This window comes from Rhineura floridana, chromosome 5 (genome assembly GCF_030035675.1).
Source record: "Rhineura floridana isolate rRhiFlo1 chromosome 5, rRhiFlo1.hap2, whole genome shotgun sequence".
Classification (NCBI taxonomy): domain Eukaryota; kingdom Metazoa; phylum Chordata; class Lepidosauria; order Squamata; family Rhineuridae; genus Rhineura; species Rhineura floridana.
In genome coordinates, this window is record NC_084484.1 from 163,608,599 (window position 1) to 163,623,016 (window position 14,418).

General features: G+C 45.7%; 1 protein-coding gene across 4 annotated transcripts in view; it reads right to left on the bottom strand.

Moving 5' to 3' along the window:
* The window catches only part of DYNC2H1 (dynein cytoplasmic 2 heavy chain 1), a 438,789-nt gene that overhangs the window by 146,260 nt on the left and 278,111 nt on the right, over positions 1-14,418 (bottom strand). The gene's annotated exons all lie outside the window — the stretch shown is intronic.

Genomic DNA, 14,418 nt, shown 5'->3' on the forward strand with positions numbered 1-14,418 from the left:
CTGGGAAAGCTGGTATGGATGGAAGACCTCCAAAAGGTGTGCCTGTTGTCCTGCTCCTGACTAGAAGGCGTGGTCTTCTTCTCCTTGGACTCCACCAGCACTTCTTGCAAGGCAGAATCACCAGAAAGCTTTCTTCCCATGTAAGGTTCCTTGGCCAAATTAGAATGAGACTCTGCATCAGTGTCTCAATGGCGAAGCCAGAGTCCTCCTTGAAAAGACCCCCGCCATTAAAGCACAAGCTGAAAATTGATCTGCATCCATTGAGGCATCAGAAACAAAGGCAACCACTCAAGACACACACACCCGGAGGATATTGGGAAGTTTGGAAGGGTCTTGCTGAGTTATATCCAAAAGGCCCTCCAATCAAAGCAGAAAAGCCCTGGCAAATATTGATGCAGAACATGTTGCTTACACTGACAGGGCACAAGCTTCATGAGTGCACCTGAGACACATGTCTAGCTTCCTCTCCAATGGATCCTTGAGTTCCACATCTGAGATTTGTTAAGAGAATTGTTTAGCACACCAACAGTAGGGTAGTCAATCAGAGGCAACTTCAGAAGGTCTATGGTGGGCTGCTCCAATGCAAAGTATTTTTGGCAATAGCCACAGACTTTTTATATTGCAAGGGAGTGTCACATTCCTCCTTGTTAACTTTAGGCAGCAATGAGAGGAATTTAACTAGCCCCTATTATTAGGGGTGGGTTCAGGACAGACTGCTGCCACCCTGTAGAAAACAGGGATTGGAGTTTCATCAGAGGATTCTAAGTTGATGGCTGCTAAAGTTTCACACCACAAAGGCACATAGTGTCCTGGCCAAGCCCTTTGGAATCAGACTCAGACTTGCTGCTGTATTTTTCTCCAGTATGTTTAATGAAAAGCTTCAGTTTAGAGTGCTGCATGGTTCAGTTCACAGGTCACACAAGATTCTGCATCTCTACACAGCATAACTAGTCATGACTACTCAAAGCTAAGACATCGCAGCAATTAGATACGCTGCCTTACAACTCTTAAGTAGATCCAGATGGGCTCTTTCTACTTGCATGAGGAAGATGTCACAGAATGGGAATGCGCATGCAGGCGAATGTTCCTCCTAGTTGGAAAAGTGGGGGCCAGTTGAGCCTGCCTTCGCAGTTGTCTGTGTGTCTGGGGTGACAGCGGTGGTGGCACTTCTGGAGGAGGAGGTACATGAAGCAGCTGCGGCTGGAAAGAGGCGGGTGGTGGAGGGGGGAAAGGGCTGACTCCTTATCAGCCAGCAGTTTCTCTGTTGTAACTGGAGCTAACGGGTGGAGCTGCCACTGTCAAAAGTGCTGAAGCCTTCTGTTTCAACACTTCCTTATTGCAAAGCACTAGGACCCTTCCCTTGATCCGCTCCCGTATCTTCCTCTTCTTCATCATCATCACTCCAGGAACATTCCACGGGGCTCATGACATGTAGTTGGCATCCTAAAAAAGGACACTTTCTCCAAATTAGGCTCCCCATTCCATTCCTCTTCATCCAGCACAATAAGATCATTGTCAGGGTCCTTGGTGGAAACCTGAAATGTCCTCATCAGCTCTAGCAGTCTGCCTCAGGGAAACTCTCATCCTGGAAACTCTATGAAGGTTAGGAGACTTGCGCAGTGCAACCCTGGAATACTGGGACTTCAACATATGGGCAGATTGAGATTGTGCATTGGCTAACTGACTCCCAAAAGGAGGCTGAGGACTCTCAAGGTGAGGGGAGGTTGAGTAGAAGATAGGTCCCTAGCCAAGTCAGCCAGCAAAGCCTCTCTTAACTGCTGCAGCGTTTGAGATGTGAGCTGCAGATTGTGTTCTTCTACAGGAATTAGCATCAGTCCTGGAAGACAGAGCGTGACACCCAGGGTTCAATATAGGAACATTAGAAGCAGAGATGGAGCAGTGTCCTGAAAGCCTGAGAACTACTCAAGAGAGGAGATAGCAGAACAAATAGAGTTAAAGTCCAAATTAAGGCACCCATCTTCCTCATCAGACAAATCTTCCTCTGTTTTATGTGCTCCAGGCTTCTGTATTCCAGGTGCTGGAGTTCCTCACAGGCCAGGTCCCTGCCAGAACTACAACCCCTCCTCCTCCTGCAAGATCACTGGAGACGGATGGCAAAGAAAAACCATGCTGCTGGTACTAGGGTCTCTCCCTCTCAATCCACAGGTTTCAAATGGAATCAGAGTAAGATGGTTCACCCCTGGAGACTAATGCAGTCCACTAGGTTCCTGAATGCCTTGGGGAGTTTCCAGAAGATACAGCAGGTGACCCTATTGTTACACTGTGGAATGACATGCATCGGGCTCTTAACATGGTTGCCCTTAAGCACCCTCTCCGGCATTGTGGAGCCCAGTTTGCACCTTGGTACACCAATGAACTAAGGGCAATGAAACATGCTGGACGACTGCTGGAGCACAAATGATGAAAGACTTGCTGTGAGGCTGATTGGGCATGAGTAAGACATCATAACTGTGCCTACTGTGTGGCAGTGAGGGCGGCGAAGAAGGCTCACTTCTCTGTCTCCATCACATCTTAGTCATCCAGTGGAGCTTTTTCATACTGCCAGAGTCTGTTGACATCAATTCCAGGAAATGGAGTTTTAGACCCTTCAGAGGCCCACTATGAATTGTTTGCAAGGCACTTTGAGGGTAAATTTGCTCGCATCCATAGCAATCTTGATGCCCCATCCACATCTATAGTAGTTCCCAGTAAGGTGTCCAGTGCAATGCTTGCTGCAACTTCTTGGGATCAATTTCAGTTGATCTGGCCTGATGATATGGACAAGGTGCTGGGGACAATGCGGCCAGTAACTTGTCCTCTCAACTCTACCATTCTTGGCTTATTAAAGCTTGCTGAGGGGATCTAGGGTGTGGTGTTTGCGGGAGGGAGTGGTTCAATGCACTGGTAACCAGGGCTGTGGAGTCGGAAGCAATTTTGGGTGGAGTCGTAGTTGGAAGCAATTTTGGGTGGAGTCGGAGTTGATAGAAATTTACTGACTTCGACTTCAAAATAAAATTAATATGTTAATATTAATATTAATTTATTAATATTAATACATTATTATACATATGCCATTTATGAAGGAGTCAGAGTCAGACAGTAGAAAAATAGAGGAGTCAGAGTCGGACAGTAGAAAAATAGAGGAGTTGGAGTCTAAGGTTTGACATACCAACTCCACAGCCCTGCTGGTAACCTCCAGGCTCGATTACTGTAATGCGTTCTATGCGGGGCTGCCCTTTAGGTTGATCTGGAATCTGAAGCTGGTGCAAAACACAGCGGCATGACTGCTCACTGGGGCAGGGTATCACCAACATGTCACCCCACTGCTGAAAGAATTGCACTAGCTGCCCATTAGCTACCAGGCTAAGTTCAAGATTCTGGTTTTGGCATACAAAGCCCTATGCAGCTGGGGACCAGGATACCTGAAATATCGTCTTACCCCTTATATACCCAGTCAATTACTGCATTCTGCAGGTGAGGGCTTCCTGCAGACACCATCTTATCAGGACGTCTGTTCCGCAAAACACTATTAGTTTGTAGCACCTACCCTTTGGAATTCCCTCCCCTTAAAAATTATACAGGCACCATCTCTAATCTTTTCAGTGCTTACTGAAGACTTTCCTCTTTCAACAAGCCTTTTAAGTAGATACCTGATCCCAGTCTGCATCTGTTTTTAAAGATGTTTTGTTTTAAAATGTTTTAAAGTATTTATTCAGCTGAGCTAAGCTATAAATCCTCGCTCCGTCTGTGCAGCTGGAAGACCTTCTTTCACAGACAATTCTGACGAATTCCAGTCTCCAACAATCACAACAAAGCTGTGTGGAAAATCTCACGTTTCTTCCTTATCCGGAAGAAATTATCCCCAGTCAAAAAAGACCCTTCTGACTGGTTAAAGCTGAAAAAGTTTCATCCAAGACAGGAGCCCATCTCGGAGGCTGCACAGGCGGAGGGATCCTTTTTTAAAGAAAACAGACTAACAGGCAAACATCCTCCTGTCTACGCTCATTATTTTCTTATCTATACAGCTAAAGAGATTTGTCAGAGGATCAGCAATTAAGAAAACCTGGGTGAGCCAAAACTTTCCTTTTTTTTACTTACGGAATTAAGGGGGAAGAAAATAAAAATAGCCTATCTTTTTCTTATTGCAAAAAGCTGAAATGGAAAATAGCATTTTAAAGATTACAACGGATGAGGGGTTTCTGATTGGAAGAGAAAAGAAAAATCTTTTTGATTTGTAAGACTTTTGGGTAATAAAAGTCTGGGACTATTTTTCCTGTTCTACTTTTTTTTTTTTGATGAATCTGCACATTCTTTCTGTTACTAGTCATTTGGACGCTGTGAACTAAAGCTGTTTTTGCACTTCTGGGCATACAAGAGATAAGGGCTGTCTAGAGTGTGACGTCAGTGGGTTTGAAAGATTAACTCCTTTGTAACTGGATAAAGAAATAAAATGCTCTTTGCTTGGGACATTGAAAATTGAAAGAGTTTTGTTCCTTTGGCTTTAAGAATGACAATTAAGAAGATCATGGATGTACAAGAAGGGACTTTATCTTTAGACATGTTTCAGAAAATAATGAATGGGATTAAGTCAATAAAACAAGAACTAAGAAATAATAGTCAAGCATTGAGAATTGAATTCAACGAAATGAGACAGGAGCTGAAAGAAATTCAGGATTCTATGAGAAAGGAGATTAAAGATAGATCTGGAAAACCAAAAAAGGATGAAAGAGAAATTAAAGGCAAGGTTCAAACTATGGAGATTGGATTAAATATGGACATGGAAAAAGATTTGATTTCCTGGCTGTGATGGATCCTGGAGATTACGCTTTGGAACTCAGCACTGTCCCTGAAGGAATTGAAGAGACTGGAGATAAAGATATTATCGGTTCAAAAAAATTCCTGGACTGGAAGGATTTGATGGAACTTGAAATGGAGAAAGCTAACAGAATTAATCCCTGTTTTGTGTCAATGGAAAAATCTTCAAGAGATGTGCTAGTGTATCATGTAAAAAAGAGGAACAGAGATGTGGCTTTGCAACAATACTTCAGTGATACGTTTGGAATTGATGGCAAGAAAATATCTGTGATAAAGGAAATTCCTATCAGACTCTTATTATATGACTATGACAGCAAGATTATTGGGTGCGTAAAGATGGAAGATGGAACCAATATGGATAAAGGAAGAAGAGTGATCTGTAATTACAGGACTTAGTAGTTTTGATGAGTTGGATTAATTGACATGTTTACCTAGAAAAAAAAATTGATGGACATATATCTCAAGGATTGGAAACTTCTCTTTGACTTTTTGTAGAAGAATAAAATGATATGATGTTGATGAGATTTAAAACCAATTAAGATAGCCGCTGGAGGAAGGTGTTTTTATAATCTATTAAGAGACAGGCTTGTTATATATTATAGATTTATAGCTGAACTATGACAAATCGGAAGTCAATATTTTTTATATTTTTTTCTTTTTTTATTGTGTTGGTTATTGATTTGTGTTTTTTCTTTTTGTATTGTGTTGGTTTTGAAAATTTGAATAAAAATTAATTGAAAAAAATATTTTAAAGTATTTTGTTATTAAGATGTTTAGAATGTTTTTAGTGTTTTTGTTTGCCGCCCTGGTGTCCTTGTAGGATGAAGGGCGGGACATACATTTAATAAAGAAAAATTTAATTAAATAAATAATCAAATGGGGGTCCCAACACTCTCAGAGTTACTTAAAACCCTAGAGAGAGAGGGGTCTAAGCTGGCACTGAGGTGAGACATGGAGTGAGTGGGTTCCACTGGCATAGCCACTAGCAGCACGGACACAGGGGCTATAGCTGAGGTTTGTATCTTGGAAGGGGGGACAAAAGAATAGTACTGGCTTTGCTGAGTTTTGTTTACTTTGCTCATTGCTGCTGAACAGCATTTGGTCAGGAGCAGAAGAGTATGAGCTTTAGGGCAATGGAGGTGAGAGACATGGCTCCCATAAAGGCAAGTGCTAGAAATACTTGCAAAGAGATCAACAAAATAGCAGGTGCCAGACAAACAGAAGAGCAAGTCCCAGAGGGAGGAAGTCAAGGAGGACTTCTGAGTAAGGGTTTCTCAGAACTTAGTGCAAAAATAACCACAAGCCGGAAAAAAAGTTTTGTTTTGTTTTTTAAAAGGAAAGGGGCAGTCAGAGGAAAGAGGGAAACATAGATTCAAATGGAGAGGGTGGTTTTTTGTTTTGTATTTATGGAGAGAGGAAGAACATGAACAAGCAGGGACTGACAGAAAAGGAGTCCTATGCTATGGGAATAAAACACATAAAAGAGGGAAGACAATACCACAAATATTGACAAATGAGCACAAGAAAAATAATTTCCAACAGGCCTGAACTGCAGATAATTCTGAGAGCTCACATGCCACAACCACATTAGGTGAAGGCAGAATCAAACTGAGCTGAGAGGACTACAGAAAGCCAGAAGAGTCAAAATAAAATTTCACAGCAGTTTCGCCTGCCACCACTAGGGGGAGCTCAACTCCCACCTGATTTTATCTATATGCATGAGAGAACAGTGGGTCTGCCTATTTAAGCTGCATGCATACCCCTCTCACAGGGAAGAGGCATATGTAATGAAAGCAAGCAGACCCACTTTTTTTTCCTGATTCTTTGCTTGCCAGGAGGAAACAGGCATGTGCAGTCAAAATGAGCAGGATTTTGTCCCACACATCAGGTGGTGAGCAGATATTAGGCAGTACACTGGGAACAGGCTCCTGCAACAGCACAAATTGAACCCTGCTCTCCCACCCACAAGCTGATGTCACAGGTGGGTGTGGTTTGTGTAAAATAGCCTCATGGACCAAACTGGACCTCTTTGCAGGTCAAGATTGGCCTGGAGGTTCCCCACTTCTTCTCTACAAAGAAATGCTTCTTGACAAAGTTGCCCAGATTGTATGTTTGGAGAAGAGGAGGCAGCATAAAGAGGCATATTATAAACAATATACAAGATCATATAATATCAACAATAAAAGGTGGTACAAAATGTACCAAGGAAGGACATGTTTTAAAGTTCAAGGAGAAGTGGTAAACAAGGTGTGACAAGGAGATATATGGATAAGAAAAACAAAGTCTGTGGTGTGACAGGAGTAGATAAGAGTTATATGGCCAGATAAGGAAATTCCCCTTAGATCATTATTGGTGGGGATCCAGGATAAATCCTATAGCAAGACGCATCTAGTAGCCTGAGAGACAAGGAAGAAGAGCACTGCACATCCATCAGTAGAAGATAAAACCATCAGAACTTAGGCACTAGGTAAAACCAACCAGGTTTCATCAACCAGTATAATAAGGGTTAAGCTGTGCTGAGATATTAAACCAACTATTTGAGTAAGTGTTGGATGATTAGAACAGGGATATGTACATGTGATGTGTATTCAAACAACCTGTGGTTGTATTATAATAATTTGGAAAGGCATTATGTCTGTCCTCTTTGGGTTAAGGTGGTGTGGAATTCCAGGTGGTGCCTAAGCCTTAAAATGTCCCTTACCTGTACAATCAGAACTGTTACCTGTTGGCTAACAAGGACAGTATGAGAGCCTGGTGTCACTGAAGACAGTACCAGAGAACAGCTCAGCTGGAACATCTACCCGTGAGTCAGAGGCAGACTGCTCCTACTAGTGGAAGATGTGAAACAATATTTTCTCCCAACCAGGATGGTCCTGGAATCATGGGTACTGGGAAGAAAGCCTTCTTGCTTGTCTAAGATCCTCCTACTGAGGAAGCTAAGGGCCTCTTAGATATAAACAGAAAATGAACAGAAAGGTCTACTAGAATCACAAGGGTTATATAATTATTAAAATTCCTCTCTCCATTTGTGTTGATAATAAAATATATTTTTTTCTAACTGTATTTGGTTTCTGTAAGTACCTCCTTAGGAATTTCCTGAATGAGACATTTGGTCTTACTGTGAAATTGGTCTTTGTGCATGTCAAAGATGATATCAGGTGGGTAATTAGCTCCACCTATTTATTATTATTTATTAATTATTATTTATTATTATTTATTAAATTTATATACCGCCCGACTAGCAATAGCTCTCTGGGCGGTGAACACAAGAAATACAATAAAATCACATAGTATAATACAACCAAAAACATATAAAAATAAAACAATCTAAAATCAATCACAGCAGATTTTAAAATTACATTAACTTAAATTAGTATGCCTCGGAAAAGAGGAAGGTTTTAACTTGGCGCCGAAAGGATAACAATGTCGGCGCCAAGCGCACCTCCTCGGGGAGACCATTCCACAGTTCGGGGGCCACCACTGAGAAGGCCCTAGATCTTGTCACCACCCTCCGGGCTTCCCTATGAGTCGGAACCCGGAGGAGGGCCTTCATAGTAGAACGTAGAGTATGGGCTGGTTCGTATCGGGAGAGGCGTTCCAACAAGTAACATGGTCCTGCGCCGTATAAGGCTTTATAGGTTAATACTAACATTTTGAAACTGGCCCGGAAGCATATTGGTAGCCAGTGCAGGCGAGCCAGAACAGGTGTTATGTGCTCGGACCGCTTAGTCCTTGTTAACAATCTGGCCGCCGCATTTTGCACTAGCTGTAGCTTCCGAACTGTCTTCAAAGGCAGCCCTACGTAGAGCGCGTTGCAGTAGTCCAAACCACCTAGTGGTTGAAGGCAAAAGAGTACTGCTGACGTTTTACTGTAGATCCGTTCCTGGTCTGCGCCTGCTCTGTCCTCAGTTTTCGATGACAAGCCCACACGAATCAGACCAAACAACACCACAAAGAAAGACAAGACAACAGTACTCATACACTCTCTGCTCAAGGTCTAACAGCGCTTGTAAAGGCAGCCCAGCCGTCATAGGGAGCGGCCCTGATATCATCTTTGACATGCACAGAGAAGACCGATTTCACGGTAAGACCAAATGTCTCTTCTCCTGTGCATGGAAAGATGACATCAGGTGGGACATACCAAAGCTGACCCATGTAGGGTGGGAATACTGCTGGGCTATGGCTACTATTGGTCTGTGAGGACGTGCTGTAGCACTCTCCTCCCAATGGCTGCCTCAGCTGAAGCATAGGAGTCTATTTTATAATGTTTCATGAAAGTATTGGGAGTGGCCCATGTGGCTGCCCTACAGATCTCCACTACAGGGGCATCATGGGAAAAGGCCGCTGATGTGGCTCCTGCCCTAGTTGAATGAGTCACTAGTCCGGCAGGACAGGCTAATCTTAGAGAGGCATATGCCAAGGATATGCACACATTGATCCACCTGGCTAGCGTAGACGTGCTGACCTTATTCCCCAGGGATTTTGGGTGAAAGGAGACAAACAAATTATCTGTTTTCCGAAATGATTTTGTCTTGGAAATATAAACTTTAAGGGCTCTTCTCACATCAAGAGAGTGCCAGGCTTTTTCTAAAGGGTGGACAGGATTTGGACAGAAGGATGGTAATACCAGCTCGTGCTGGCAATGGAAGGTAGACAACACTTTGGGATGATAGGAAGGGACAGTACGTAGAACTACTCTATATGAAATACAAAAAAAAAAATATGGACAGACAGGGCATTCAATTCAGACACTCTACGGGCCGAAGTAATGGCCACCAGAAACAAGACCTTAAAGGACAGAAGACGGAGGGAAACTTGACTCAGAGGTTCAAACGGAGGTCTTTGAAGGGCTGACAAAACCTTATGCAGATCCCAAGTTGGGTAGTGATGCACTGTAGGTGGCGCTGTTATCGTTGCTCCCCTGAGGAAACGCTTGACGAAAGGGCGAGACCCAATTGGATTATCTGGGGATCTGGAGAGAATTGCCGATAAGGCTGAAACTTGGCGCCTCAGGGTGTTAGGTCTGAGACCCAGAGATAAGCCGTCTTGCAGGAAGGACAAGATCTCATTGACCCCCGCTTTCCGAGGAAGAATTCCTTTCTTCCGTGACCAGGATGAGAAGGTCTTTCATAAATTCTGAGTGTGGATGGGCGTCTAGAAGCCATCATGGTTTCTAATACTTGGGGAGAGATGCCTTTTTTCAAGAATCTCTTCCATTCAAGTTCCACCACTCTGGGTCTGGGTGCCGGAGCTGTCCCTGAGATAGCAGGTCCCTTCTCACTGGAATTTTCCATGGTGGCTCCACTGACAGGTCGAGAAGGTCTGGAAACCAAGGTCTCCTTGGCCACCAGGGAGCCACCAAGAGAATCGCTGCCCTCTCGGCACGAAGTTTTTTGATCACCCTGGGGATAACTGGAATTGGAGGAAATGCATATAGTCTGCCCGGAGGCCACCAGGAAGTTAAAGCATTTATCCCCTCCGCGCCTGGTGTCGCATACTGGGAGAAGAAACTCTTCACCTGCCGATTGTGACTGGTGGCAAAGAGGTCTACCTGAATGTGGCCAAAACGTTCCACTATCTGACAAAAGGCCTCTGGGTGAAGTCTCCATTCTCCTTGAATAAGCTTCTCCTGACTGAGCCAGTCCGCTTGGCTGTTATCCTCCCCCTTGAGATATTCTGCCGCTATCGAGTCGATATTGGTCTCCGCCCACTGGAAAAGGAGAAAGGCTTCCTTCTGAAGAAGGAGGGAGTGCGTGCCTCCCTGACGGTTTAAATAAGATTTGGCCGACACGTTGTCTGTTCTGATAAGCACCGTCCCTAACCGTCTGGTGTTCGCAAAGTGTCTGAGGGCCAGACAAACTGCACGTAGTTCGAGTAGGTTGATCGGCAGTGTGGATTCCTGAGACGACCACATGCCTTGAATCATCTGCCCGTCGCAGATGGCTCCCCATGCGAATAAGCTGGCATCTGAAGTTATCAGGGTGTGCAGTGGATCCTGGAAAGGAACGCCTCGTGCCAGGTTGGGGTCGTGGGTCCACCAGAACAGCGACTGCCGAATCTGTGGCGACAGAGTAACCTTGCGGTGGTGTCTGGACGCTATGTCATTTTGGAAGGGTAGTAGCGCCCACTGAAGTGTGTGGGAATGATGACATGCCCATGGCGTCGTTTGGAACGTGGACACCATCAAACCGAGAAGTGCTGCCAACTCCATCAGGTCTGTTGAGGGGGAGGATAGGACATCTAATGCTACTTTGCGAATCTTGCTGATCCTGTCTGGGGACAACGTAATGAGGCCGTGTTGAGAGTCTATAGTCGCTCCCAAATGTGTAATGCATCTGGACGGAAAGAGATGGCTCTTGGCTTCATTGATCAGAAAGCCATGGTCCTTTAGACAGGTCAGGGTGACATGGAGGTCCTCCCATGCCTTGTGTAACGAGTGAGCAGATCAGTAAATCATCCAGATAAGGAAAAATATGAATCCCCAGTGTCCTGAGGTGTGCCACCAGGGTAACCACAATCTTTGTGAATGTCCTGGGAGCAGACAATAGGCCAAAGGGCATAGCCTGGAATTGATAATGGTCTTGTCCCACCGCGAAGCGAAGGTACCTTCTGTGAGGGGGAAAGATTGGAATGTGAAGGTAGGCCTCCTTCAGGTCGATAGAGGAGAGGGTCCCCTAGCCTCAGAGCTTCTTTGATGGAAAGTAAGGTGTCCATACGAAATTTGTGGTATTTTATGAAGCAATTTAGACCCTTGAAGTCAAACACCAGCCTGGACGAACCGTCTTTTTTCTCGATGGTGAAGAACAGAGAGTAGTTTCCCAGGAATCTCTCTCCTGGTGGGACCTTCTCGATAGCTGCCATGCGTAGGAGATGGGAAACTGACCGCAAAACTTTGCCCTGCTTCTGTGGATTTGCTGACAGAGGGGATGAAATGAATCTCGCCGGGGGGGTGGAAGAAAATTCCAGGTGAAGGCCGTATCGAAGGGTGCGTAGGACCCACCGATCAGAGGATAAGTCCTTCCATCGGTGAGCAAAATGTTGGAGATGGCCTCTCACCAACAAAGCGGAGGCGTCAGAACTGACTCCTGTTTCCACGTGACTGGGATGCAAAGCCGGATCGACCTGGGAGGTGTTGCTGGGACTTAAGCTGGCTGCGCTGTCTGTTCCAGAAGGGACGGCTGGAGCGGATGTCCTTCTGTCTTCCAAAGGGACGTGAGCCCCGAAAGGACTGCGACAAGTGATATGGATGGAATGAGCGATGAAAGGCTCTTCCATCGTCCCTTTTTCTGGTGGATGGCATGGACTTTTTCTTTTCCTTAGTTTCCAATACATTGGCGAGTGCAGTGTCCCCAAATAATTTGCCTCCTACATAGGGTTCTGAGGCAAGATTCGAACGAGCTGCAGGGTCTGCCTCCCAATGTCGAAGCCAAAGGGTCCTTCGCATGAAGATCCCTGCAGTGAGAGACCTAGCTGCAAACTGCATGACATCCATAGATGCATCTGCCATGAAGGTAACTGCCCGAGAGACCTTCAGCAGAGATTTGCGTATCCGGGCTGCATCTTGCTGTGGGCCATCCAGCAGGTCTTCCAACCAGAGCAGGGAGGGTTGAGCAAACACCGAGGAGGCTGCTGCTGCCCTGATTGATAGCGCACTAGCCTCGTGCACTCTTCTAAGCCCCTGGTCCATCTTGTGCTCAGTGATATACTTAAGGTGAGCGTCTGAGTCTTTCGGATTCAATGATGGGTTCAGTAGATTGACTATAGGCGCGTCTATGAGCGGGACCTTCAGCTGATCCATGATCGGTTGTTCCAGTGTATAATATTTGTTGGCTATGGAAACCGATTTTTTGAAGTGCAAAGGAATGTCAAATTCTGATTTGAGCACTTTCGGGAGAAGAGAAGGAAGCTTCAACACTCTAGACCTAGGCTTTGGATCTGGACATACTGCTGAAACTCTTGAGGTGGATGGAGGAGGTGGATCCTCTGCAGAGGTGAGGGTAAGGGCTTCCATCGCCTTGCATAGCAGAGGAAGGAAATGAGCCTCTTGAAATATCCTAGTAGATAAAACCTCCTCAGATTCCGACTCCCCACTCTATTCCTCTTCATCCAAGACAATCAAGTCGTTTTCTGTGTCTATAAGCTCCTGCTCTGGAGGCTGAAGGTGTCTGTCTTGAGATGCAGCATAGGGGTCTGGGGATGTGCGGCCAGGGGAAGGGCGTGGGTTTGCCCTCAAGTGACCTGCAGGTGAATGCCATGAGGGCTGTGAGCCCGATGTAGTTTGAGAAGACAAGTCTCTAGCCAGATCCATTAAGAGGGCATCCCTAAGCTGCTCTTTCAATTGTTGAATTGAATGTGCTGATAGTTGCAGCTGGATAGGGCGAGCCTGAGTGTGAGATGAGTAAAGCCTGTGCCCTTCAACATCTTGAATTTGTTGGACAAAGATTGGTTCCTCCAAAAACCCTGTAAAAGCCTCGGGAGAGGAGGTGGTAGAAAAAATAGCATCTAAGACTGGCCGCCTTCCTCATCAGACAGACGTTCCAGGTCCCTCTGGTCCCTTGCATGGTGGGCAGGAGCCTGACTTTCTCTACAGGTTCCCTTATGTGGGACAGGAATCCTGCCTTCCGCAGCCACCCTGCCTGCCAAAACCTGAGCCTCAGTCACCTCGTGCCTGACGGTAGAGGGACGGGCCACCGCTATTTCAGAATGATCCCCCGAAGCATGAGCCTGCCCTGATCCCAGGATGGGAAGGGGTTCTGGTACTGCGCCTGTTGCTGGCGTGCGGGGGAGTGGTTTCAACCCCTTTGTGAGGTGCTTTGTTTTGTGTGTGGCTTTCCCCATAGCGGGCACACACTGCAGGACTTAAGAGGTTAATGAAGATGAGAATGGACGGCTCTCGCTGGTGGTGACTGACAACGTTGTCTGGTAAAAGGCTGGGCAAAGCAGGAAGACTAGCAGCGGCCGCAGCCGTCCGTTCTACTGTGTCTGTGGGTCCCGCCCCCCCACCGCTATAGAGCAGGGAAAACGAAAGCTGCCTGCAAAGGGAGCGCGAAAATCCTAGGTGTAGGCCTGGGTGCCGAGCTCCGGTGAAGGCCGCCTCTAAGGTTAACGCTGCTGACGCTGTGACTTGGTGACCAGGAGGAACGGCAGCGAATTCGGCCGGGGAGGGAGCCTGAAGAGGTCGATAGCCCCAGGAGCCATGGGGAGGGGCTGGTTGCTCCTCGCCACAGAGAAAGATTAGTAGGGAAAGACACAAGGAACTTTTTTTTTTTTACTTTAAACAGAAGGGGAAGAAAAAAGACACACTGAGGGAAAGAAACAACAATAAACCAACGCGTAAGACTTAAATCTCAAACGATACAAGCCTGAACCCATGGAGACAGAGAGGATCCAACCAGTTTCGGTGAAGGCAAAAGAGAAAACTGAGGACGGAGCAGGCGCAGACCAGGAACGGATCTACAGTAAAACGTCAGCAGTACTCTTTTGCCTTCAACCACTAGGTGGAGCTAATTACCCACCTGATATCATCTTTCCATGCACAGGAGAAAATTCTCCCGCCCCAACACATCAAGTACTAGTAGCAGCTATGTTTGCTTTAAAGTTTGA